Raw genomic sequence first — 19,957 nt, 5'->3', positions numbered from 1 at the left:
TGGCAAGGACATTTTGGAGACCAGGTGAAATAAGGTAGTAGAAATCGTGTGTCCATTAGAATGCCAAGGGTATGGTAAGTCTTCTGCACGTTTGCTAGTGGTATGTTCTATTAAAAAAGAGGATTATAAGATCATACTTGGTGTGTAACAGAAGACTTTGCAACTATTAAATAAAAAGTCTTGGTCTCAGGTAAAGCTAGATTTTAGTGGACAAAGATACGTCCTAAAATAAGAAAATACTTTTGAAAGAAAGCTAGCGACCTTGGAGGACAGAAGCACCTTAGAGATCAACGAACGTAAGACTTTCTTAAACCCACTCGTAGATTTACCAAATCTAAACCTTTAAATGCAGGGCCTAGTAATCTGCATTTAACAAACCCACCAACCTAACCCAAATTCTTGTCCATGCTAAATTTGAAATCCACTGGCCTAGAATTTGGTTGCCTGTTGCTAATCCAAGTGCTAACAATAACTGGAACAATTTAATTAAAATCCCACAACTCTGAACACATTTAAGGAGAATTCTTTACTAATGTATTCTAACCCAATTCCAGGGGACAAGGAAAATACTTTTCTCTCATTTGACAGTTTCTATGTTCTCACTCACAGTGCCAACAGAGCAAATGCAATCTACTTCACTTCTCCTCATCTGCAGAAATGGCAAAGACAATTACCACCTCGAAGGAGTGCTGTGATTTTCCATTTATTGTTGTTTATAAAGCCTCTTCTGAGTGTTCTGATAAATCAACTATAAGTTGGCATTATTCATAGCACCCTATTAGAGCTTAATACATATTCAATTAAAAAACAATGACAACAATACAGCAATATCCACAAATTAGCATTAATTATAGCAATGCATTATTCTCACCCTACTGCTACAATTTTATCTAGACAGAGCTGTTTATGTCTGGAGACTGTACAGTCCCTCTCATTAACAAAGGGCAATATTTGCTCATCAGTATCAACATTTCCTCTAGTAACTTTCACATCACAGTTGCCTCAGAGACCTGATTTTTTTCAAAGGATATTTCTATTTAGCACATACTACGACAGAAAGGATATGTACTTCCCTTGAAGAAAGTCAGAAGACTCCTGCAAAGCATCCTGGACTCTTCTCTTTCCCATAAGCCCCTCTTTCCCAATTGCTTTTGATTCTTGTTCCCCTTCTCCATGGTCATGGCCATCACCTTGGCTAAGGCCCTCATCGGCCCCAAGTTCAGACCCTTGAACTTGACCCAAGACATTCTATCATTGCCACTTCTGATCACTTGAGTACCACTGTATTATAGCAATCCATCTAAATACAGATCAAATCATTTTATTTACTAGCAGAAGGCTCTTTACTGTCCCCTAATGATATTGCCTTAGATTGGAAAAATTCCCCAAATGCCATCGTAACCGCTAAAGAGAAATTATTTACTTGAATTGGGGAAGTAGCTATTAAAGCACTCAGGGAAACTTTTACCAAGGAGAGAAACTAAAGCAACAGGAAAAGCTTAAGCAAAAAGCTGTGATGCTATGTGTCTCTTTATCTACCTAGCTCAGGTTTCAGCCTTTTCCTGGGGGCAAGAATCTGGTAGTTGGCCAGGTTCCCCACTGAATATGAAAGAACAGCAACATTCCCTTCCCTGCCTTCCCCATCCCCCAACCCGCCCCACGTTTTCTGTGGCATCAGAGCATATCTTGCTATACAAGGTTGTGCTGACTTGGGTCTTCTGTTCTGCATGAGCCTTTGACATGCACAGTTGAGGTTGAGGAATCTGTGTCTAGTTGGTTTGAGGTTTCATCAAGAGAAAAACGGGAAACTTATGTGATTTCACTGAGTAACTATTTTCACTACAAAAAACAAAATTCCCATATTTATTTGTCCCCCTTTTGAAATGGCACTAAGGAAACACATGCCAGACTGCCATGAACAGAGGCTGTACTTTCCAAACAGTAGCAAGGACTAAAAATAGAAAAGCTTGATTTGCTCAAGATGTATATAACTTCCTCTCCCATTTCCTTTCCCCACCACCCTGAGTCAGTACAAAGAAGCAGTGCATGTTGAACCCTTTGCATGCTTACAACAGTGTCAAAAGCATCAAAAGGGTGCTTTTGATAAGTATATTACAGACTTCATAAGTCTTTTCCCAGAGAATTCCTATTGCTCATTCAAAGAAAGAATCAATCAAGCAAGCCACAAATATCAATGAAGTAGCTATTCTACCTTCTTGCAATAAAATAAAGGTTATGGGTGATATAGAAATATGAGTTGTGATCCTGCCTTTAGGCATTACCTTCTGAACAAGAAGGTAATGGAAAGACCAGAGGCCTGGGAGTCCAGAAACCTCTAATAGTGGTTAGGGCCAGCTCTCCTACTAACTGGGTCACCCTGAACAGTTCACTTAACAAATTTAGGCTCCAGTTTCCTCATCACAAGAAAGAGCAGGTAGGTTAGGACTATGTCAGATCTGGTGCTCTATGATTTGTGATTTTATGTAATTTCTAAAGTTCTCCCACATTATGATTCTGGCTTTATAAAATAAAGTGTGGTGGCAAGATTATTGTACAGGCAATGATTACATTATTCCACAAAAGGGCATACATTAAGTGGCAGAAAAATCAAACAGCATTAATAAATTTATTTATTAACTGACTCATAGTAGCCTTTACTCTGAACCAGAAATTGTTGGATACTCCACATTCATTATCTCGATTAATCCCCAAAATAACCTTCTAAGAAACTGCTATTAATATCCTCATTTTGCATGTAAAGTTGGGAAATGCAGTGGCAAGAGACCTAGCAGGGCTTCTTAGCCCTAAATCCTGGGCTCATGTCACCATATCACATGACTCAATCAAAAGACTCAGGAGGGAAAAAAGAGAGAGATTAAGATGATCCAGTTGTCAGACACATATGAGTAAACAGTAAAGTCAGGCTTTTTAAAATGAGGATGTGTCAGGTATCAAGAAAGATACAAGAAAAATTAGCTTGGCATAGGAAGCTGACAATAAGGACATAAGCTTCAAAAGAGCAAGGACCATATCGAAAGCATAGTGTGAAATAAGGTGCACTATATAAGATGAGGTAAGTCACAGGGTTCTCTGAAAAATAAACCAAGAGGAGATATTTAATGTGGCATACAATAAAAAGATAGAGGAAGCATATAATATTTTTAACTACTAATTGGTTATAGATATGCAGTCAGAATGTAAAAAAGATAGAATAAAGGTAATTAGTAGGTGTAACCCAGAAGATATGAACAAGGACGATGGGCAAAAAAATACAGAGATTGAAATAATCCTGTAAACCTTGGTGATAGATATACAAAGAAAGCAAGATGTATCATCAACAAACACAGTTTAGCTAGCAAGGCTAGAAAATATAATGGCATCTCTAAGAGAATGTAAGCCTTTGAGCAAGATGATGAGTAGACTTAGTGAAAAGGCAGGTGTTATCTACAAAAAGATCTCATGGATAAATGAAAGAAAACTTGTCAAAGGAAAACCCAGTACCAAGTCATAAGCAGTTCAAGTAACTAGATAAAGAAAGACCAAAGTTGATCCTATTAGAGTTGTGACATCTACTGAAAGAAAACAGAAGGTCAAATGGAAAACTCTGAGTGGGCATGTAAATTTAGTGACAGGAAGAAAGGGGGAGGAGCTGGTAAAGAAGGGTGAAAAGGAATAGTTGCAGGCACACAGAGGAATCGAGAAAATTCTTTTCAGTAGAAATCAAAAGGAAGTTAAAGGGATTCGGAGAATATGACAAAGCAGGAAGCACCATAAACCTGTCTTTCGGCACCCATTGCACTGACACCATTTAAGAAGTTATTTTGGAAGTCAAGAGTCTACTAAAGGCATCTAATATCTGGAGGGAAGCCTCAGATGGTAAGTTGTGGGTAATTTGGGTAAATTTTGTATCTTAGCACAGTAGCAGCTACCTATACCCCACTTCTTATATTCTTGGCAGGCATCTGTGCACATGTTCTTGAAGAAGCTTGCATATAGCTTACCTGATCCATGCTGGGCAAAAAGGACCCATCTTCCATATATAAAGGATCTGTGCATGAATTGCTGCTTCTAATCACACACACAAAGAAAAAGAGGCAACTATCATTAGTGTTGCCCCTCCTACTCCAGCTGAAGTATCTTACATGGGACTCAAAAGGCCAGTACTTTTTCTTTTCCTTTCTTTATTTTTATTTTTTTACTTTTTCTCATTTTGGGAGACAGACATTGATGACCAGGGCCTTTGAAAACAATAGAGGAAATGAGAAAGCCACTGCACATAAACAGGGAAAGATGCAGGCTCAGAAAATAATTAAGATCGTAAGTTCACAAAAAAGCTAACACTTAGCACAGAGACAGGCAACAATAACCCCACAAAACAAAAATAACAGTAAACCTTGGGGAAGATAAATAGTCTGATTTCCAGAGTTACTATATTATTAGATTCAAATGTGCACTTTTCAACAATAACAAAAAATCAAAAGACATACAAAGAAACAGGATAGCCTGGTCTGTTCAAAACAAAAATACAAACCAATAGAAACTGTCTCTGAAAAAACCTGATGGTGGATCTACCTGACAAAGACTTTAAAACTACTGTCTTAAAAGTGCTCAAAGAACTGAAGGAAGCAAGGAGAAAGTTAAGAAAACAATGCATGAGTAAAATGGGAATATCAATAAAAGGAAAAAAAAGCAAAAAGCAATTGTGGAAATGAAAACTACAATAACCAAAATAAAAAATTCATTAGAGGAATGAAAAAGCAAATTGAGAAGGCAAAAGAATCAGAAAACTTGAGGAGAGGTCAAAGTAAATTAATAAGTCTAAGAATCAGAAAGAATAAAGACTGAAGACAGGTGAACTGAGCCTAAGAGACCTGTGGGACACAGTCAAGTATACCAACGTATGCCTCATAGGATTCCCAGAAGGATGAGACAGAGATAAAAGGCAGGGACAATACTTGAAGAAATAATGGCCAAAAAATCCCCAAATTTGATCAAAGACAAGAGTATAAACATCCAAAAGGCTCAATAAAGTACAAGTAAGATGAACTCAAAGAGACAAACACTGAGGCACCTTATAATTAAACTGTCAAAAGACAAAGACAATGAGAGAATTTTGAAAGGTGCAAGAGAGGTTACTCATCATATACAAGGGAACCTCAATAAAATTATCCAGTTTTCTTCTCAGCAGCTTTAGATGCCAGAAAACAGTGGGCTGATATATTCAAAGTGCTAAAAGAAAAAAAAAATCAAACAAGAATCCTATATCTGGCAAAAATTTCTTTTAAAACTGAGAAAGAAAAACAAAACTTTGCCAGGGGTTAAAAAAAGAAAAGTGAGAAAGTTCTTTATTACCATTAGACCTGTCCTGCAAGAAATGCTAACAGTAGACCTGCAGGTTGAAGTGATATGATACTACACAGTAACTCAAAACCATACCAAGAAATACAGCTCTCAGTAAAGACAAGCAGGTAAACACTTATAAAAGCTAACCTCATTGCAATCGTGATGTGCAACTTTGCTTTTTGTTTTCAACATGATTTAAGAAACTAATAATCTTTTAAATTACAAGTTTAAAATTTTATATTATTTGATAATTTGATTAATGACTCCCTTTGGCTTTCTACATAATTTAAGAAATGAGTGCATTAAATTATTAGCTTATATTGTTATATATACAATGCACAAAGAAATAATTTTGTTACATCAACAACTGAAAAAGCAACAAAATTTTGTATGTTATCAAGCTGGTATGACTTCAGGCTAGAGTGTTATGACTTTAAGATATTAAATGTAACCCCCATTGTAATCACAAAGAAAATAGCTACAGAATATACACAAAAGGAAATCAAGTAGGAATTTAAACATTTTACTTAAAAAAATAACAATATAGAAAAAACAATTATGTAGGAAATGAAGGACAAAAAAGCTATAAAGCATATAAAAAGCAAATATAAATGGTTTTATAATCACAAATTTTATAATGATTTGACTTATTTTTGACCTTACAATGGTATGAAAGTGATACATATTCATTAAACACTATATTTGAAGTATCCATTCTGTCTGTCAATTTCAGTGGAGAATACAATAAATTACATAAGATAGTTAAAGCTTTATTATAACATAAGCTTTGTGTTAGATGATTTTGCCCACTGTCTGCTACTGCAAGTGTTCTGAGTATGTCTAAAGCAGGTTAGGGTATTGTGAATAATACTGTTATGAACACTGTTATACAAATATCTGTTCCACTCCCTGCTTTTAATTATTTTGTGTTTGTATCCAGAAGTAGAATTTCTGGATCATATGATAATTCTGTTTAATGTTTTGAGGGTCCACAAGACTATTTTCTACAGCGGCTGTATCATTTTACATTTCTATCAGCAACTCACAAAGGTTCTAATTTGTCCGCATTCTCACTAACATTTGGTTATTTTCTGTTTTCCTGAAAATAGCCATGATAATGACTGTGAGGTGGTGTCTTCTTGTAGTTTTGATTTGCATTTCCCTGATGATTAGCAGTGTTGAACATCTTTTCATGTGCTTATCCCCATTTCTATATCTTCTTTGAAGAACTGTCTATTCAAGCCCTTTGTTCTTTATTGTGTGTTTGTTTGTTTGTGTGTTTGTTTTGAGATGGAGTCTCCCTCTGCTGCCCAGACTGGAGTGCAGTGGTGCAATCTCTACTCTTTGCAACCTCTGCCTCCTGGGTTCAAGTGATTCTCCTGCCTCAGCCTCCTGAGTAGCTGGGACTACAGGTGCCCACCACCATGCCCAGCTAATTTGTGTATTTTTAGTAGGGACAGGGTTTCACCATGTTGGCCAGGCTGGTCTCGAACTCCTGGTCTCAAGTGATCCACCCGCTTCAGCCTCCCAAAGTGCTGGCATTATAGGCATGAGCCACCACACACCCAGTCTTTGCCCTTTATTTTAATTGGGTTGTTCATTTTTTTGTTGTTGAACTGTAGGAGTTTTTCAATTATTCTAGATACTAATCTGTTATCAGTCATGTAATTTGCTAACAGTTTCTCCCATATGGGGTTGCCTTTTTACTCCATTGATAGTATCTGTTGATGTACCAGTTAGTTGAATGTTTTTTTCCTTTTTGGGGTTTTTTGAGGTAAATCTCATAGTGATCTGCTCACCTAGGCCTCCCAAAGTGCTGGGACTACAGGAGTAAGCTACCACACACAGCCTGTTGAGTGTTTTAGTCATGAGAAGATGTTGAATTTTGCCCAATAATTTTTTCTGCATTAATTGCATTGATAGTGTCATTTCCTTCTTTTATTCTTTTAATATGTAGCATTTTATTCCTCAATGCTCAGTTTTGATTACTCTTTTTTTGCTTTTTCTTTTTAATTATACTTTAAGTTCTAGGATACATGTGCAGCCCATGCAGGATTGTTACATAGGCATACACATGCCATGGTGGTTTGCTGCTTCCATCTCCCCATCACCTACATTAGGTATTTATCCTAATGTTATCCCTCCCCAATCCCTCCACCCCTTCTATCCCTCCCCTAGTCCTGCCCCACACTCTCCAACAGGCCCCAGTGTGTGATATTTCCCTCCCTGTGTCCATGTGTTCTCATTATTCAACATCCACTTTTGAATGAGAACATGTGGTGTTTGGTTTTCTGTGCTTGTGCCAGCTTGCTGAGAATGATAATTCCCAGCTTCATCCATGTCCCTGCAAAGAAAATGAAATCATCCTTTTTTATGGCTGCAGAATATTCCATGGTGTATATGTGCCACATTTTCTTCATCCATAACAGCCAAAAGGTGAAAACAACCAAAATGTCCATGGAATAATTGAGTAGATAAAGAAAATATAGCATATACACATGATGGGCTATTATTCAGCCTTAAAAAGGAATGAAGTCCTGACACATGCTACAACATGGATAAAGCTTTAATACCCTATGCTAGGTAAGTGAAGTAAGCCAGACACAAAACGGCAAATACAGTGTGAATCCATTTATGTGGAATAGTATAGTCAGATTCACAGGGACAGAGAACAGGAGTTACTTGGGCTAGGTAGAAGTAGAAACAGGGAGTTATTGTTTAAAGACTACAGTGTTTCAGTACAGGATTATTAAAACATTGAGGCTAGTTACTGTCTAATGACTACACTGTTTCAGGACAGGATTATTAAAACGTTGAGGTTAGTTACTGTCTAATGACTACACTGTTTCAGAACGGGATTATTAAAACGTTGAGGTTAGTTACTGTCTAATGACTACACTGTTTCAGTACGGGATTATTAAAATGTTGAGGTTAGTTACTGTTTAATGACTATACTGTTTCAGTACGGGATTATTAAAACATTGAAGTTAGTAGGCACAAGAATTTGAATGTACTTAATGCACTGACATGTACACTTTAAACTGTTGAAATGGCAAAAGAAAAATAATCAAGTAGGTTAGGCTAAACCATGATGTTTGGTATGTTAGGTATATTAAATGCTTTTACATTTACAATAATTTCAACTTAACACATGTTTATTGGGACATAACCCCACCACAAGTTAAGGTGCATCTGTAGAAAAATAAGATGTAATTCTATGCTTATCAATAATTACTTTAAATGTAAATGAATTAAATTATCTGGTCAAAACACAGATTGGCAGAATAAATTAAAACACATAACGCTGCCTACAAGAGACTCATTTTATATCCAAAGACACACAGAGTTTAAAAGTGAAAGGATAGAAAACATTATTTCATACAAACAGTAACCCACAAAAAGCAGAGTAGCAAAATATCACATAAAATAGAGTTTAAGTAAAAAAAACGCTAAAAGATAAAAGAGATATAGAACATTATACTAATAAAAGGCTCAATACAGCAAGAATATATAACAATTGTAAATGTATATACATATAACAAAAGGCCATCAAAATATATAAACCAAAAATTAGCAGAATTGAAGAAAGAAATAGAGAGTTACATAATAATAGAGATTCCAGTGTCCAATTTTCAACAATGGATAGAACAACCAGACAGTAGATAAGTCAGGAAAAAGAAGACTTGAACAACAAACAAAACTAATTAGATCTGTAATTGTTGTTAGGTAGATTATTCTTTATATGTCTCTTAGACATACACATATACATATATATATGCAGCCATATATGTAAGAGAAATATACAGAACAATCTACCTAACAACAATAGAATACAGCTTCTTCTCATGTGCACATGGGTCATGTTCCAGGATGGGACATGAATAAGCCCATAAACTAAGTGTCAACAGATTTGAAAAAGTAGATGTCAAAAGAAGTATTGTCTCTGAGTACAATGGGATAAAGTCAGAAATCAATAGACGTTAAGTAAAACTGTGAAATTCACAAATTTGCAGTAATTAAAAAATATACTCTTAAACAATGGATCCAAGAAGAAATCATAAGGGAAATGGAAAAATACCTAAAAATGAATGAACATGAAAGAAAATATACCAAACGTATAGGAAACAGTGAAAACAGTGCTAATAATGCAATTTATAGCTATATACCATTAAATTTAAAGATAAGAAATATGTCAGACCAACAACCTAAATCTACAAATTGTGAAACTTAAAAAGAAAAAAAAAAACAATACCCAGATCTACAAGAAGGAAAGATATAATAAAGGTAAGAGTAGAGGATGGGCATGGTAGCTTACGCCTGTAATCCCAGCACTTTGGGAAATCAAGACAGGTGGATCACCTGAGGTCAAAAGTTCGAGACCAGCCTTACCAACATGGTGAAACTCCATCTCTACTAAGAATACAAAAAAAATAGCCAGGTGTGGTGGCAGACACCTGTAATCCCAGCTCCTTAGGAGGCTGTGGCAGGAGAATAGCTTGGACCTGGGGAGGTGGGGGTTGCAGTGAGCCAAGGTTATGCCATTGCATTCCAGCATAGGCAACAGAGCAAAACTGTCTCAGAAAAAAAAAATGGCAAGAGTAGAAATAAATAGAATGGAAATTAGAAAAAGAATGCAGAAATACTGACAAAAACTAATCATTCTTCAAAAAGATCAACAAAATTGACAAAACTTTAGCTAGATGAAGAAAGATAAAGAGAGGGAAGACTCAAACTACAAAAGACAGAAATAAAAGTAGGGACATTATTAACAATTCTACAGAAATAAAAAGGATTTAAGAGAGTACTATGAGCAAATTGTGTGGCAACAAATTGGATAACCCAGATGATATGGAAATTTCCCAAGAAACACAAAATGCACCAAGACTAAACCACAAATAAAAAATCGGAATCTGCTAGAAATACTAAGAAGACTGAATCAGTATCCAAAATCTCCTAAGGAAAAAATCTTGAACCAATGGCATCACCACTAAATTCTATAAAACATTTATAGATGAACTAACAATTATCCTCAAATCTTTCCAAAAAATTTTAAAAAAGGAAACACTTCCAACTCATTCTATGACACCAAATTCAGACAAAGATATTACATGAAAACTATAGAACAATATCCCTAATAAATATTGATGCAAATATCCTCAAATATCACAAATGAAATTTAATAGCATATTAAAAGATTTATATACCATGGCCAAGTTAGATTTTATTATTATTATTATTATTTGAGACGGGTCTTGCTCTGTCACCAGGTGCCAGGCTGGAGTGCAGTGGTACCATCTCAGCTCACTGCAACTTCCACCTTTCAGGTTCAAGCAATTTTTCTGCTTCAGCCTCCCAAGTAGCTGGGACTACAGGCATGCACCACCATGCCCAGCTAATTTTTTATTTTAGTAAAGATGGGGTTTCACTATGTTGGCTAGAATGGTCTTGATATCTTGACCTTGTGATCTGCCTGCCTTGGCCTCCCAAAGTGCTGGGATTACAGGTGTGAGCCACCAAGACTGGCCATTATTATTATAATGAACGGATACTCAACAAACAAACTTAATTCAAGGTTATATATTATATTAACAGAATGAAGAAAAATATATGTGATCTCAATTGACACAGAAAAGCATTTGACAAAATTCAATATCCTTTCATAAAATAAATTGACAAACTGGGAATAGAAGGAAACTATCTCAACATAGCAAAAGCCATATATGGAAACCCACAGAGAAAATCATACTCAATGATAAAAGACTTAAAGCTTTTCCTCTAAGATTATGAATGCCAGTTTTGCCATATTAATTTAGTGTAATACTTGAAGTCCTAATCAGAGTAATCAGGCAAGAAAAAAAATAAAAGTTGTCAAAATTGAATAGAAAGAATTAAATCGTCTCTTTTTGTAGATGAAATAGTCTTATATGTAGAAACCCTAAAGACTGGACACAAAAACTGTTAGAACTAATTAGCGAATTTAGCAAAGTAGAGCATACAAAGTCATTACACAAAAACCACTTACATTTGTATCAACAATAAGCAATTCAAAAAAGAAATTAAGAAAATCATTCCATATCAACAGCATCAAAAATTAAAAGACCTAATTAATTTCTAATTAATTAATTATTAATTAATTCTGATTAATTATTTATTGATTAATTCTAATTAATTAGAAATTAATTTGACCATAGAGTTAAAAGCCTTGAACAATGAAGACTTAAATACATTTAGGGAAGAAATGAAAGAAGACATAAGTAAATGGTAGACATCTCATGTTCATAGAATGTAAGACTTAATATAACTAAGATTTCAATTTTAACCAATGTGATATCCAGACTTAATGCAGTCCTGATCACAATCCCTGTGACATTTTTTAAAGAAATAGAAAAACTCCACCCTAAAATTCATATGGAATATCAAATGACCTAAAATAGGCAGAACAATCATGAATAAAAGGGTACAAAAGTGGAGAACTGACACTTCCTGATTTCAAAAATTAATACAGATCTAAAGTAAACAAAACAGTGAGGTATTGCCACAATGACACATCAGAGAGAGTCCAGAAATAAACCCTCACATATATGTTCAAATAACTGTCTACGAGGGTGGCAAGATCATTTAACAGGAGAAGGATGGTCTTTTCAACAAACAATGCCAGGAAAATTTAATATCCACATATAAAATAATAAGGTTGGACTCTTTCCTAACGTAATTATAAAAGCTAACTAGAAAATGAATGCATGACCTAAAGGTAACACCTAAAATTGTAGATTAGAATAAAACTTATGCAGGAGCATCATGATATTGAATTTGGCAACAAATGTCTTAATTTGACACAAAAGACACATATAACATAAGAGACAAATTGAAATTTCATAAAAATTTAAAATCAGTAGCAACAGAGTAAAAAGGCAATCTTCAGAATGGGAGAAAGTATTATCAAATCATATCTGATAAGGGATTAATATTCAGAATACATGGAGAACTTGTAAAACTCATAAAGAAAAAAAAATACCCAATTCAAAAATGAATAAAGACCTTGAATAGACATTTCTCCAAAGAAGATATATATATACAAACAGCTAATACATGCACGAATAGATGTCCACAATCACTAATCATTAGATAAATGCAAATCAAAACTACAATGAAATATCACTCTGCACCCATTTGGATGGCTATTACCAAGAAAAAAAGTTTCGGCAGAAATGTGGAGAAACTGGAACTTGTGTGCTGTTCTGAGAAATGTAAACAGTACACCTGCTGTGGAAAATGGTATGAATGTTCCTCAAAATAACAAAAATAGAATTATCCTGTTATCTAGCAATTTGTTTCTGGTTATATACTCAAAATAACTGAAAGCAGGGTCTGAAAGAGTTATTTGTACATCCAAACTCATAGCAGCATTATTCCCACAATAGGTAAACTGGGAAAGGAATCCCAGTGTCTATCAACATGAATGGATAAGCAAAACATGACATATATGTATATGTGGCATACATATGCTATAAAATGGATAAACTTTGAGGACATCATGCTAAGTAATATAAGCCACTTGCAAAACGACAAGTACTATATGATTATGATTATACTGTGTACTTGTGAAGTTAAAATTGTAAAGACGGAGAGTAGAATGGTGGTTTCCAGGAGCTGCCTGAGCGTGGAACGGGGAGTTATTGGTGAAGCTGTATAGAGGTACAGTTTTGCAAGATTAAATGAGTTCTGAAGATGGATACTGATGATAGTTACACAACAATATGAATGTACTTCATCATTTTGCTACTAAACAGTACATTAAATGGTGAAGATAGTAAAGTTTATATTATATGTATTTTACCACAATTTTACAAGCTGAGGGAAAAAAAGAACATAGGAGGTCCAAATCATCAAGAGTTGTGCCTGACTGGAAGAGGCAGAAGAAGCTGTCAGAAAAAGAATAGTCGTTGCAGAACCAGAGGAGGTGGTAAAGCCATACGAGAACCATTTCCCTAGTACTGAAATGAGTTAGTTCATGTTGGGACTGTTGCTTAAATCCCCATCATAGACAGAAACACAGTGGGTGGGAAGGGAGGGAGAGAGGGTCTCATTTAATGAATCTGTAACTCTATGAAAATACTTCTTGCCATTGCCCAAAACTGGTTTCTATCCCCACTGGTCAAGAAGAGAATTACTAAAGTGACACTGTGTGACTTTCAGTGAGTTAAAAGGAAATAAAAACAATCCTCTAGGCACATATCTACTTATAAAATGGCTTGATACAAAATGATAAAAATGATGAAGCCTGCTGAATGTGCACAGTGAAATACTCTTCCTGGTTGCTGTATGTTCTGTTCAATTGTTTGATCATCTCTTCATGAAATACCTAACTCTCGGTGACCAGATTCTCTATGAAGTTCTGACAGTGAACCTTGAATCAGTAAATCTCTGTTCAGGGAACAGTTTCTCATTCTCTTTTGAATTTACACAATACCATCAAATTCACAGTTTAAAAGTTATGCAATTATTCATTGCTCCAAATATGGGGATGATATAATTTCTAATGGAAAGAATTAAAGCTCAAAGAGAATGAAAAAATTGCTAAAATTTTATTTTTTTAAATAAATCTTTTACTTGTTTAGAAATGCTATGAATGTCAAAAAGCCCAGAAGACAGGACGTATGGAATTATCATACTATCATACTACTTCTACAGCTAAAGAAACTTGAGATTCAGCTCTAAGGCTTGATCTGCTCCAAATCACATCTTGGTGTGTCATCTACAGTTCAGAGAGGAAATGGCTGTAGGACAGATTCGCACTCCTTTAATCCCAAAGGGAATGATGGAAACTATCAGGAAAGAAGGGAATTTATTCATTTTTTAAGCCTCTCATAAACCAAATTCTTTATTTCAAAAAGTAACAGAAAACATATTTCTTATAATACAAATGCTCTTGTTAAGAACATATATCAATCAATCCTATATGCATAAAAACATTTTTTCCCACTAGTTGGAGAAATTTTACTTATTTTTTTTTAGAGTAAGAAAGATTGACTTTGATATCTTTACTACATTTTATTGAAAAAATGCATATAAAACTAACTTTAAAAATGTGAAAACAATTTCATTTTACAGATCTGTAGATAGTTTCCTGTATTTTACACCATAATGCTTTCTTCCAACATATACACATTTTTTAAAAATCTGAAGACAATATTACAATAGAGGATTCTGCAACTCATGACAGCAAATAATGAAAATACTTGGAAAGGAAAGTGACAACTGGTGTTTCGTTTCCTTCACTAAAAATGAATATAAAGGGAGAATAACAATACAGCAGCGATGGCAATGGAGAGAGAAATGGACTGGCATGTCTCAAAAAGACAGAGAGCTTGATCCCTGCCTGGGCCAGTTAAGCCCATGGAAATCGGAAATGCCGCATAACCGCAAAGGCTCAGCACGTTCACAAGATGCTGAATCCTCCCTACCTTTCCCGTTGCAAAAGTTGTCTAAAGATTTAAGTGACTTAAAGTATATGAAAGACTTTTATTTAAAAAAGCAACATCTGTGGGGTACACGGGCTCACCTGTAATCTCAGCACTTTGGGAGGCCAAAGCAGGCAGATCACTTGAGATTAGGAGTTTGAGACCTGCCTGGCCAACACGGTGAAACCCTGTTTCTACTAAAAAAATTCAAAAATGAGCTGAGCATGGTGGCACGTGCCTGTAATCACAGCTACTCGGAGGCTGAGTGGGAGAATCCCTTGAACGCTGGAGGTGGATGGAGGTTGTAGTGAGTGATCACACCATGCACCCCAGCCTGTGTGACACAGCAAGACTCTATCACAACATGTGTTTTGGAATTTACAGGAAAGGAGGCCGTGGACAAGTCAAACTCACAAAAGGTAATGATAAAATAATGATAATAATAACTTAACCCCTCAAGGATTGGTATAAACACACCATGTTATAATACATTTTATCTAGTAAGAGGATAAAAATTCTTGACTTTTGAATGGATCCAGCAAAATCAGCTATGCACAGAAAACGTTTCTCAGATATTAGAGTTTCAATATTTAGAAATAAATACTATATTTAGAAATAAGATATGAGTTAGTGCCCTAGGTTTTTGGTGCCAGCATCCTCTACTCCCTTTTAATCCTTCTTTTAGAACAAGGTGTTTTTTTGCCCCTGTTGACTGGATTATGTAAATTACAAAAGAACTAAAGGATTTGTGGATCCAATAAGGCTTCCTTACCAAATCCATAGAAAAGAGGTCTACGAGGGGTTTGTCAGGGAATACTCCAGAGGCCAGGATGGAAGCTGTGCTAATCTTCCCCTAAAAAATTACAAAGTAAACTACCTCGGCAGTTCCTGGCTACTAAACATCAACATATATTATTGATAACACTGGCTGCTTTTTGAGGATTTAAGAGGATCCCGACATTCTCTTATTTGTAAAAAGTCCCTGAAATGCATTTTGTTATTATCTATTTAAAAATAAGTCACTGCTTCGATGACACTTGTGAGATCTAAACAAAGTTCCTTCAACTCTTGGAACCTCATTTTTATTTCATTAGTTAAATTATACTTGTGCCGTTATAATGTATTTTGTAAATTATAAATCACCGTGAAATTACAAAGAAGTGATATTGTATTACCAAGGCATTGAATTTTAGAGCTGTAAGAGATCTACATGATTATTTAATTCAATCATTCACTTTACAGAGGAAGATTGTGGAAGTATTTCTTTTGATATATATATATGAAATCCTGAAGCTTATAATAGCAAGGGATGGGATCACTGGTGACCTCTAAGGAGGTATGGTACAAATCACATTATCAGTGACAACTGTGGCAAAACCCATCACAGAGATCTCCTAGTCCAAAATATCACAACAGTAAAAATATTTACTGAGTCTTAGGACATGTCAATTGCATAAAATATTTATGTGCATTATGTCTTTGAAACCTCACAACCATCACCCATTTTGCAGAGGATTTAAGTCGGCCACAGAAAGGTTAGGCAGAATACCACAATGATGCAGCTAGTGAGCAGGAAGCCAGATGTGAACCCAGGAATGCTGGAATAGTACTTGCATTGTGAACCATCGTATTATGCTGTCATTGATGCTTTCTTTGGCTTATACATGCTATCAGGGAGCACTTTTATGTGATAAACTCCTCACAGGCAGCAAAGTGAACTTGTGATACATAGGAAAAGACATCAGGATCTAAGCATACTTCAAGCTGCCACAATAAAAAAGATGAGGGGATGGGGCAAGGTTCTTTAGAATGGATGTTAGAAAGTCAGTAATGGAGGTAGTAAAAGTCAGTCAAAAGAGCAGCAAAATTGTTTAATGAGTTTATGCTTTCAAAGGAAAAGGACCCTGCCACAATTCCCAACACTGCTGGTGACAGTCTGTCATCGAGAAGCAAAGTCACCAATGAAAACACAATGAGGGAGAAAATCAAAAGGGTTGGAGAACTCAACCAGAGACCAATACACATAAGGCTGCCACAGCTCCTGCAGCCCTCACTTGGCATACTTGTATGGCATGTAAAGGAGGGGCTTTGCTACCTGGCTATGGATCCCCAAAACATCAGCCTTGAGGACCCAGATAAACCCTGCTGGTCTATTCTTGACCTGTGCATCTAAGAGCAATTCTTTTGCTGTCCTGCATCCCCTAATTACACACCGGGGTGAAAACTGGATGTATACACCCTATGGCCAACCTGCATTTAAAGAACTATACATTCCTAATTTAGATAAAAGATAAAGTTTTAAATGCAAGCTATTTACCCTGAACAACAGATATCCAGAGCCACTCCTACCAAATATTCTCTCCAAATTCAGTTTGATAGAGCATTTATAAGCCAAAACCAGACTATCACCAAAATTAAAAATAAAAAAGGGAAGTAAGCAACAGAAATCCTTCCATGTAGTAGAACTACTGCATAAAGAAAACTAATATGAGCAATAGAAAAGAAATCCAATTCCACAGAGTAGGAGTTCATAAAGAAAAAAAAGGTGAATAAAAGATTAAAATATATTTTCAAAATATTATAAGAAAATCTTGGCTGGGTGCTGTGGCTCACACATGTAATCCCAGCACTTTGGGAGACAATAAGGCAAGAAAATTGCTTGAGGTCAGGATATCAAGACCAGCCTGTGCAAAACAGCAAGACTTTTTCTCTACAAAAACATTAAAAAATTAGCTGGGCATGGTGGTACACACCTTTAGTTCCAGCTACTTAGGAGGTTGAGGCAGGAGAATCACCTGAGCTCAGGAGTTCAAGGCTGCAGAAAGAAAATAAAAAGAAAGAAAAGAAAAAAAGAAAGAAGAAAATTCCTTTCCGTTAAAGAAAAGTTTACTCCAGTAGAAATAGCAGGGCAGGCAAAAAGTGACGTGTGTCTAGACACAGTTCTGTAATATTGCTGAATCCCACAAATAAAGCCTATTGACCAAACAAAAAAAATTTACTAAACTGGAAAAACAATCAATCTGGCATCAGATTTCTCATCTGCAGCTCTGATTATTAAATGATAGTGTAAAAATCTCGGTAAAATACTGAAGTAAATTGACCTGAGAATTCTACTGATAGCCAAACTTTTACTCAAATATGAAGGTAATAATAACACACTTTCAGATACACAAAGACTCAGGAAATATATCACCCATGTAGCATTCCCATAAAATTACTTAATAAAGTACTATGACAGAAAAAAGAACAAAAAAGAAAAGAATCAAGATGATGAATACAAGAAAAAAATAGTAAATAGAAAACAGTACAGCAAACAGGTAAAAGTTATAGTTTACTACTAATGTGGTTATAAAACTTAATGCAAGAAACAATTCTCAAGAGAGATTTGCTATAAAGTTAAAAATGTTACAACATATTTTCCAAATTATTTTAATAAAATTTGAAATGGAGCAGGGAGGAGAAGAATGTTGAAGCTTCATTTGGGGTATTTATTGGGAGCAGGATATATATGAAGATCATAATTTATTCCTCATAGAGAAATAAATTTGAAAATATCTAGTCTACATCATTTGATTTGTTTAGGTTTCTTTTTTTGAGATGGAATTTTGCTCTTGTCACCTAGGCTGGAATGCAATGGCACAATCTCGGCTCACTGTAGCCTCCGCCTCCTGGATTTAAGCTATTCTCCTGCCTCAGTCTCCAGAATACCTGGGATTACAGGCACACACAACCACATGAAGCAAATTTTTGTGTTTTTAGTAACAACAGGGTTTCATCATATTGGCCAGGCTGGTCTTGAACTCCTAACCTCAGGTAATCTGCCTGCCTCAGCCTCCCAAAAGTGTTGGGATTACAGGCATGAGCCACCACACCTGGCTGACATTACTTTTTTATAAATTGAAAAAGACACACTACTTTTTTGTAAGTTAAAAAAGCAATTAAGTACGTTTTACCTTTGAAGAAACCACCAAGACTCTTGATGGAAGAGACAAAATGGGATAAAAACTTTCACTGACTCAAAAAGAACCAACTGCAGTTTCACTTAACTTGGAGCAAAGAAAATGTTCTGTAATATGCAAGCATAGAAAATTACTCACTGCAGAAACTCAGGAGCTAAGGCAAAGCTAATCTCATTGGTTTTTCCTACCTTCAACAGAACTAACCACCATTGATTTTCTCGTAACTTTTTTTTTTTTGTCCAGGAGTTAACCAATCTTTCACTGCAGAGAATATAAATGTGACATAAATTATTTTACGGTGTGCTGGCAGTGGTAATCAGGTATCACTGACAGAGGCGAATAGGTGTGTGTATGTATATGTACATATATTCTGTTATCAATCCCAGGGGAAAGGTTTACCTCTTTAAATAAGTTCTTAAAAAATAAAGAAGAGAAACCATGATAGTCCATGAAAAGTTTCCAAATGCTAAACGAACTATCGGAGAACTCCCCTGGACTCCAGGCTAGCTACTGTCAAAGAAGTTTATACAAGTCCAGACAGCAAACAATTTCCCTTTTCTTATCTGAACAACCAATCAGAGGATGATTCAGAGCAAAAACCAACCAGGAAAACTGTGACATTGTCTCCTAGAAAGTCACATTGACCAGAAGGAGTGACTTGCCTAAGAGCTTACCCAACCTTAATAAACACACAATGACCTACATATGGGGACCATAAACGTAGGGGATAATCTCAAAGCCAGCTGCTCCAGCTGCTCCAGCTGCTCCAGCTACTCCAGCTGCTCCAGCTGCTCCTGCTGCTGCTTTCAGGATCACAAACAAGCTTCAGATCAAATGCGGCTTGCTGACCCAAAAGGAACTAGGCAAAGGGCCAAGAAGAAATCATCTCAATCACCAATTTGGTATTCATGGATCAAGATATCCTTGTACTCTCACCCCACAGAAAACAAGCATTTTAGAATACATTAAAGCTTTTGCTGACCATTTTATTTTTGTCCTGGCAACATTGTCCACTACCTCTACTCTTAACCTCCATAGCCTGGATCTCTTTTGGTACCCAGCCTCCTCCACCCTCATCACACTAACCGGTAGCAGAAAGACAGGCTTTTATGGTAAGTTTGTCCAACCCACGTAAAGCCAGTCCAGCTGCCCATTTCTGTGAGTTCATGAGTGAACGTGGCCAAACTGTGCGTT

At 35.8% G+C, this 19,957-nt stretch overlaps 1 protein-coding gene and 1 long non-coding RNA gene across 26 annotated transcripts in view; one reads left to right on the top strand and one right to left on the bottom strand.

Moving 5' to 3' along the window:
* The window catches only part of LPP (LIM domain containing preferred translocation partner in lipoma), a 745,086-nt gene that overhangs the window by 381,275 nt on the left and 343,854 nt on the right, over positions 1 to 19,957 (bottom strand). The gene's annotated exons all lie outside the window — the stretch shown is intronic.
* LOC103788188 (uncharacterized) overlaps positions 3,692 to 19,957 on the top strand; it is a 28,577-nt gene continuing 12,311 nt past the window's right edge. Inside the window, exon 1 of the long non-coding RNA XR_614037.4 lies at positions 3,692 to 3,876. This is a non-coding gene — a long non-coding RNA (uncharacterized LOC103788188). The remainder of the gene's footprint in view (positions 3,877 to 19,957) is intronic.

The sequence above is a fragment of the Callithrix jacchus genome, chromosome 15 (genome assembly GCF_049354715.1).
Source record: "Callithrix jacchus isolate 240 chromosome 15, calJac240_pri, whole genome shotgun sequence".
In the NCBI taxonomy this organism is placed as follows: domain Eukaryota; kingdom Metazoa; phylum Chordata; class Mammalia; order Primates; family Cebidae; genus Callithrix; species Callithrix jacchus.
The sequence above is the reverse complement of the archived record's forward strand: the minus strand, read 5'-3'. Positions and strand labels throughout refer to the sequence as shown.